We start from the raw sequence: 9271 nt of genomic DNA, 5'->3' as shown, positions 1-9271 counted from the left end.
GCACTGCCTATATCACAAGGTGGGGTCCCTATCAGTTGATCAAGTTTTCAGAAACTTGAATGCCATGTGGTTGAGAATATATGATCGAGTTTTTGAAAACTCTAAGCTTTTGAATGGAGATCGTAATACAGCAAGGATCAGGAAATTTACCCTTTTCCACACTGTAGTGCTATCTCAGAGTTGGTATATTTAATTTGAGGGGGGTGGGATATTCTAACACCTCCCCCTTGTGTGGTCTATGTCAGATGTTCAAGTTTTTGGAAACTCGATCATATGATCTCCTAGATATTTTTTTTTTGAGTTTCTGAAAAGTCAATCATCTGACATAGACCACACAAGGAGGAGGTGTTAGAATAGGGCTAGGGGAGGGGAAAAATGCTTCCACAGCTTGTACCACAATGATGTGAGCCACTGACTGGAAGAAATAGCTGCCAAATGGGGCTAGAAAGATTTGTTGATCTCCCTTTAGGGTCCTGCTCTGGGAGATAAGCCAGAGACACCCAGCTAGTTGAATGAGGGTACTTTGGTAACAACTGGTGTATAAGGATTGGCCTCCTACCTGGCTCAAGTCCAAAACAGGTAAGCCAGATGCATTTGGCTGAGCAGAAGTCACCTGCCTTGGTGGCAATGCTAGCTGAGATGAGATACAAGTAGAGCCACAAAGTACCTCATGGTTGACTGGATGATGGCCCCCTCTGGACAGCTTTTGCCCTAGGCCCTGGTGAAACTCTCAGGTAAGGGAATGAATGCACATATCTGACTGAAGGGAAGCTTGATGGTCAGAAAGCATGGGGGTAAAAAAGCATACAGAAGAAAATAGCTTCTTCAGAATGATACATGCACAGGCAGTAACTAGGCATACAATCCAGGAGACCTAGATACATTTCCCAATTACCCCCAGAAGCATACCGCTCGACTTTTTACAGAACATCCAGATTTTTGCCTCATATTTTTAGTTTGTTTCTTATAAAATTTGTGTTTTTCTGGTAAATCACTAAGGATTGAAGTCATTAAATAATAACAAGCATTTGGGTTTCAGACGTTGTATCCTTCAGAAAATGTATGCTAACACAATTTCTCTTACTCTAGCAACTTTTTTTTTTCAATAATTTTTATTTTTATTTTTACATTAATAAATGTCACAAATAAAAACCATCTTACAACATGACCGTGTGCATATATATATATATATATATATATATATATATATATATATATATATATATATACATACATACACATACATACACATATATATATATATATACATACATACATACACACATATATACATACATACACATACACACATATACATATGTTATACATTGATGTCAAATACCACAGGATATAGGTCATACAACATATCTATTTACACTATGTACATAGATGCTTTCATTGTTAATTCCACAGTTATATAGACAGTATATACATTCATAATATCCAAGTTATTATTTAATATCTGAACTTGTATGTGTTCTTTGGTTCCATTATAGTGTATTTCTAAGTTGCTGTGTGATGAATTATGCTAATATGATGTTAAAGGTTTGTTCCCAAATTTCTCTGGATTTCATGTTTTTGTTTCTTTTATCTATTACTATTTTATGAGCTAAAAGGTGTTGTATAGCTACTTGTTTAAAACCCTCCCAAGAGATATTTATCGATCTAGCCATTTAAAAGCTATATACAGTTTCATTAGTAGGAAAATTGTTAAAAGTGTATTTGCTTGTTTTCTTGGGATGTTGGGTGGGAGAATGTGTAACAGAGTGAATTCCCAAGTTAATGTTGATGTTTGATAACCCGTTTTTCGTAATTGTACCTTGAGAGAGTTCCAGAGTTTATAGACACATTTACAGCTCCAAAATATATGGATTAAGTCAGCTATCTGGTCCTTACAGTGTGGGCAGAAAGGTGATTTTGATGTGTTAAATTTGTGTAGGATTGCAGGTGTAAAATAAGCATTATTATTGATCATGAGCTGCGTGTATGCTAACTTTTTGAGGGGTAGAATCTTCAGTGTTAGATTGATTGCCTGGCTTATTTGCTGATCATCTATGGATGGTTTAATTTTTCTCCAGTAGTTAGAGAAGAGGAGGTCCTTCTGGTATTTGATTTCATTTATCATTTTATATGAATTGGTAATATGTTTCTTTGCTGTGATAATAGTTTTCCAAAGCCTGCTACAAGTTTCTATGTCACTATTGGTCATAGTAATATTTTGGAGATAACTGGAACACAGTTCTTTGATTTGTCTTAGGATTATTATGTGTGATTTAGGGAGGTTTAAGTTGGTCCTCATTTCTTGTATTGAACAGTTAAGGTAGGGATAGATATCTTGGATTGTTTTATCTTTTAGTCTGGGAAAAGGGACTAAGTCCAGCATCTTATTGTTTATTTTTAAATTTGGGTTTTTATGAAGGGTTTGCAGTATTGTCATGGCATGTCTAAGGTTCAAGAATTGAAAGAGTTTAGGTTGATAGAATGTTTTAAGGGCTCTATAATGTTATAAGTTTGTATTTCTTTCTGCTTCAGGAATGGAAGTGCTTTGGGATTGAAACCTAGAGCTTTAATATATCTATAATATATTGTCACCCAGAGAGGAGACCAATTTTCCATTGACGGGTTATGTTCAGCTATTCTCAATATTCTGTTAGTGTTAATGATCGAGTAGTACATTTTAAAATCTGGTAGATTTAGTCCTCCTTTGCTTTTGGGGAGTGTTAATTTTGGATAGGAGATTTTGTTTTTTTTTGGGTTCCCATATAAATTTTTCTGGGAAGGTATGAATTTGTTTGAACAATTTATTATGTATTGTTGTCTGTGATGTCATGAATATATACATTAATCTAGGTAAAATGTTCATTTTGATTATTGAAACTTTGGCCAAGAATGGTAGTTTTAGGTTGTTCCATCTTTTGCAGTCTTGCATTATATTTTGCCATTTAAGGTTTACATTGTGTTGGTAGAAGTCTTTGTTACTCTGGAAAAAGGTGATTCTCAGGTATTTAGTTTCTTCTTTAATTTTTATTGTGTTTAACAATGGTATTAGTGAGATGAGTTTGGATGTTTTTAGGGGGAAAATATTAGTTTTATTAAGGTTTAGTTTGTAGTTAGACATAGTCGAGAAATGTTCAATTGCAGCTATTATTTTGTTTATATCTGAATTTGGTGTAGTGCAGTATATGTTCAGATCATCTGCAAATGCAGTGAGGTATATTTTGAAGTTGTGTATTGATGGAGGATTGTGATATGTATTTTGTTTAATGTATAGAAAGAGTGGTTCAAGGTATAGGTTAAACAGGAAGGGTGATAGTGGGCATCCTTGTCTTGTTCCATTTTTTATTAGGATCCTATTTGACCAAGTTTTATTTATATACAGAGATGTGTATGGGTTGCTATAGAGAGTTTGGATGATCTGAATGAAGTTATTGGGTATATTAAAGTAGGGTAGTGTTTGGAGTAAGAATTCTAGATTAACCCTATCAAATGCCTTGTGGGCATCCACTACCATTGTGTAGATGTTGATATTGTATCGGTTAGCGTAGGAAATTAGTGCATCTAATGTTAATGTATTGTCACTAGTCTGTCTATGTGGTGTAAAACCGGATTGTTCTGGGGAGAGGATTTTTTCTATCAGATTTTTCATTCTGTTTGCAAGTATAGAGGTAAATATTTTAGTATCTATATTTAAGAGGGAGATGGGTCTGTAGCTGTCGGGGTTTTTGGGGTCTGTGTGTTCTTTTAATATAAATATAGTTTTACAGGCATTAAAGTGGATATCATTTATTTTATAGTTTATTATGTAATTCAGTGTATAGTATAGTAGTTTGGCTATCAAGGGGGAAAATGCTTTGTAAAATTCTGATGTGAGTCCATCCGGACCCAGAGCCTTATGCACTTTTAAGTGTTTGATTGTTGTAATAATTTCACTGATGGATATCGGCTCAGTTAGTTTTTTTTGTTGGTCTAAATTGAGTTTAGGGAATTTCAGTTTTGAAGAAAAGAGCTCTATCTTCCTTTGAGGTTTGTAGTATTTGTACTCCATATATTTGAGAGTATATTTGTTCAAATGTTTTAATAATGTCTTCATTTTTTTGTGTAGTTTTTGTCTCTGTAGTTTATTTCTGATATATTGGAGGCATTTTTGTGTTGGCAGATAATTCTGGCCAGAGCTCTAGATGGTATTTGAGCTTCTTCTGCGTAAGTGGCTAACATTCTGGCTTCATAGAAAGATAGGTTCCTGGTTTCTAACATATATAGATCCCTTTGCAGTTTTAAAAGTTCTGCTTCTGTTTGGTTCTTAGGGTTATTTATTAGTTCTTTTTCAAGATGCTCTATTTTCTCTTTCAGTATATGCTCCTCTTTCAGTTGTATTTTTTTATAGTATGCTGCTTTTTTGATAAACAATCCTCTGATTTGTGTTTTGGTTGCAGCCCATTCTATATCAGTTGGTACTTGGGAGTTAGTGATATTAGTAAGAGCTATTTTTAGTATTGCTTCTGTTTCTTTTATTACATCCATTTTGGAAAGTAAATTAGGGTTTAATGACCAAGTATGACCCCTATTCTCTAAATATATCTTTTTGTCCCAGTTAATGTTCAGTGTGATTTTGGAGTGATCTGAAAAGAACCTGGTATGTATAGTTATTGTTGGGTCCATGTTAATGAATATGTCAGAGATTAAGAAGAAGTCTATCCTTGACCACATTTTGTGGCATTGCGAATAGAATGTGAACTTTCCTGTTTTATCTGCACTGTTCCCATGTTTAAAAGGGTCATATAGTTTGAAATCTTGTTTGAGTTCATTAAGGGCTAATGAGGCTTGTTTATTATGTGATTTGGTCAGATTAGATTTATCCTTTTCTGGGTTTTGATATGTATTCCAGTCACCTCCAATCACTAGGTAGTGATCCCTAAATTGGTTTAAGGTTGGGTATAATGACATAAAAAAGTGTTGTTGGTTATTACAGGGTGCGTAAACATTAAGTACCATTATAGGTTTTGGTATTGTAGGACTATTAAATGTTACATAGCACCATCTTCCCTCCTTGTCAGCTTTGGTTTTAATACATACATACATACACACACACATATCTATATATATATATATATATATATATATATATATATATATATATGTATAAAACAAAACCACCTATAGTGAATGTGTGGTACTCGATGAAGTGGTCCAAAAGGAAATTTATTCAAAATTCCATGAAAAAAGTCATAAATGGTAAGCACTTTCATCCGTCAAAATCACAAGACTTTATCAAAACCAAAATGCTTGCCACCGAAACTCATTAAATAAATGACATCAATAAATTATTAACCAATGAAACAGCTAAAATCACAATCCTTAAAACATAATATCAGGGTTTATCCCTTTATCTACAGCAGTAAAATAAACCAACCAAATAACCAATTCAGTAAGAACATTAACAGTAGTATTCTTACAGAATTCATAAAATTAAAGCTCTTTCTTTCAAATAGGAACAAGTGAGAAGTGGTCATTCAAATCAGGTGGGTAGTTTGTATTTAGTCTGAGCTGCCATATTAGCTCCCTTTTACAAATGATGTTTGACCAATCACCCCCCTTCCTCCTTGACCACCTTCTCTCAAATCCCAAATGTAAAATTATAATGATCAGAGCCTATTAATGTGTGCTTAAAAAGGGTGTTATTCGTGACTTTAGAATTGATGGCATAAAGGTGCTCATAAATATGTTTACGAAGAGTCCTCTCCATTTTCCCAATGTAATAACCATAACATCCTTGGCATACACTGACGTATACTAAACCCTTACTATCACAGTTGCCTTCGGCTAGTTTTAGCTTCACCTATTTCTATTTGTTTTTCATGTAAAATGTACGTACAATATTTACAGGCCCCACATCTCGTTGTACCCCTACCCTCTATTTTGATCGGTAAGGGGTGCTCTAGTAAATATTTGATATTGTGGTTCATTTTGTACATAAATAAAGGTGCATTACCCAATCTATTGAATATATCACTGTTTCCTTCTAAAATAACCCAATTTTTAGTAACAATATTTCATACTTTGTGTCCAAATGATCCAAAAAATGTAACAATTAAATGTGAAAAGTTAATGGTCTGACTCTGCTTCAATCTACTGACATTTGCCTCCCTACCTATTGGGGTAAATATTTTGTACCCCATCCTTCTAAAATGCCGTTTCCTAAGTCTTGGACCCATTTTTTGGGATAGTCTCTATCCACAAACATTTGTGTAAGGTTCCCTAACTCTCTTTCAAATAAGGTCAAGGAAGAACACATTCTAGCTCCCCGGATCATTTGTCCCCTCACACTGTTTCTTTTAACATATAAGGGATGTTTATTATTATAAGCTAGAAAACTGTTGGAATAAGTGGGCTTGTGCTGATCTTTCACTAAGGAAATGTCCAAATAATCAATAGTATCTCTAGAAAAATTGTGAGTGAATTTAAAATAATCACTAGCATTGTTGATATAGTCAATAAAATTTCCAACTGTCCTCTCTTCACCTTTCCAGAGGATGTAAATGTCATCCAAATAGTGCAAGTAGATAGACCACTGTCCCTCAAAACCTGATTCAAAAACAAATCTTTATTCCATGATGCCATAACTAAATTTTCATACATGGGAGCACTACGTGATCCCATCGCTACACCCTTTGTTTGTTTGAAAAATTCATTCTCAAACATAATAAAGTTGTTCAACAATATTTTTTCCATTGCCTCCATGACAAAATTCAATAGGGCCCCCCTTAAAGAAGTGTAAACTAAAAATAGCTTCCAAAAATAATTCCAGCCCTGTATCATGGGGTATAGAGTTGAATAGATCAACCACATCTATAGTCAGGAATCCTGTGGCTTCTTCATACAGTTCTTGCTTGATTCTGGACAAAAAATCCCATAAATCATTTAAGATGTGGGGTATAGGTTTTAATGCATCCTTTAAAAGTCGATCTATAAAAATTCCCAAAGAATATATTGAACTGTTATGAGCTGCCACTATAAGTCTATAAAGGGGGTGACGTTTTTGTGCACCTTTGGGATGTCAAAAAACTTAGGGATAGTTGGATGTTGACTTTGTAAAAAAATTAATATTTCTTCATTGATAACACCTTCTAACAAGCTGTCTTCTAAAAAAAGTTGGAATTTACAATGTGCTATGCTGATTTCATTTTTTGACACAATATCATATTTGTTAGTGTCATATAACAAATTAGCCACATTGTTAACGTAATCTTTCTATCCACTAAAACTACCCCCCCTTTATCAGGTTTCATTACTCTGATATGGTGCGATTCTCTCAAATTCTTTAATATAGAAGTATTTTGAACTTTCAGTCATGTGAATTGGACCCATATATGTATATATATATATATATATATATATATATATATATATATATATATATATATATATATATATATATATATATATATATATATATATATGTGTGTGTGTGTCTATAAATATATATATATGTGTGTGTGTGTGTGTGTGTGTATATATATATATATATATATATATATATATATATACATATAGATTAGATTTTATATATATATATATATATATATATATATATATATATATATATATATAGATGGATACATGCATATACATGCACATATACATATACAAAGAGAGAGTAAGCAAGATAGAGTGAATAGAAGAAAGGAGCATGCTGTGAAACTGAAGCCACTTTTAATGGGTGCTTTGGCAATGAAGTAGACTGTTGGAAAAATATGGTTAGTGAACCAGTTCTGTAATGAAGCATGGAACTGCTGTCTTCCCCAAAGATGGGCAGCTGTGGAGTTACTACATATACATAAGGGGATGTACGTTTGCAGACAGGAATAGCCTCCCCTGTAAAAAAAACCTGCACCTTGTGGTGTTTCGTTCATTTTCAGTGAGTGTACCAGTTCTTTACAGCAGTCAGTCTTCTTCTTCTTCTTCTTCCGGCTGCTCCCGTTAGGGGTCGCCACAGGAGATCATCTGTTTCCATTTCTTCCTGTCCTCTGCATCTTGCTCTGTCACACCAACCACCTGCATGTCCTCTCTCACCACATCCGTAAACCTTATCTTAGGCCTTCCTCTTTTCCTGTTACCTGGTAGCTTCATCCTTAGCATATTTTTTCCCAATATACTCAGCATCCCTCCTCAGTACATGTCCAAACGATCGTAATCTTGCCTCTCTGGCTTTGTCTCCAAACCTTCCAACCTGGGCTGACACTCTAATATACTTATTTCTAATCCTGTCCATCCTCGTCACACCCAGTGCAAATCTTAACATCTTCAACTCTGCCATGTCAAGCTCTGACTCCTGCCTTTTTGTCAGTGCCACTGTCTCCAACCCATATAACATAGCTGGTCTCACTACCCTCTTGTAGACCTTCCCTTTCACTCTGGTACTCGTCTGTCACAAATCACTCCTGACACTCTTCTCCACCCACTCCATCCTGCCTGTACTCTCTTCTTCACCTCTCTTCCACACTCACAATTATTCGGAACTGTTGATCCCAAGTATTTAAACTCATCCACCTTTGCCACCTCTACTCCCTGCATCCTCACCATTCCTCTGTCCTCCCTCTCATTCACACACATATATTCTGTCTTAGTCCTGCTGACCTTCATTCCTCTTCTCTCTAGAGTATATCTCCACCTCTCCAGGGTCTCCTCCACCTGTTCCCTACCCTCACTACAGGTCACAATGTCATCTGCAAACATCATAGTCCACAGGGACTCCTGTCTGATCTCATCTGTCAACCTGTCCATCACCATTGCAAATAAGAAAGGGCTCAGAGCTGATCCTTGATGTAATCCCACCTCCACCTTAAACACATCCATCACTCCCACCGCAGACCTCACCGCTGACACACTACCCTGGTACATATCCTGTACCACTCTTACATACTTCTCTGGCACTCCCGACTTCCTCATACAATACCACAACTCCTCTCTAGGCACCCTGTCATATGCTTTCTCTAAATCCACAAAGACACAATGCAACTCCTTCTGACCTTCTCTGTACTTCTCCATCAACACTCTCAGAGCAAACATCACATCTGTAGTGCTCTTTCCTGGCATGAAACCATACTGCTGATCACTAATCATCACCTCCCTTCTTAACTTAGCTTCCACTACTCTTTCTCATAACTTCATGCTGTGACTAATCAATTTAATCCCTCTGTAGTTACTACAGCTCTGCACATCACCCTTATTCTTAAAAATCAGTACCAAAACACTTTTTCTCCATTCTTCAGGC

This window comes from Protopterus annectens, chromosome 13.part0, assembly GCF_019279795.1.
Source record: "Protopterus annectens isolate FY-2018-M chromosome 13.part0, PAN1.0, whole genome shotgun sequence".
Taxonomy (NCBI): domain Eukaryota; kingdom Metazoa; phylum Chordata; order Ceratodontiformes; family Protopteridae; genus Protopterus; species Protopterus annectens.
Note: the sequence above shows the minus strand (reverse complement) of the source record.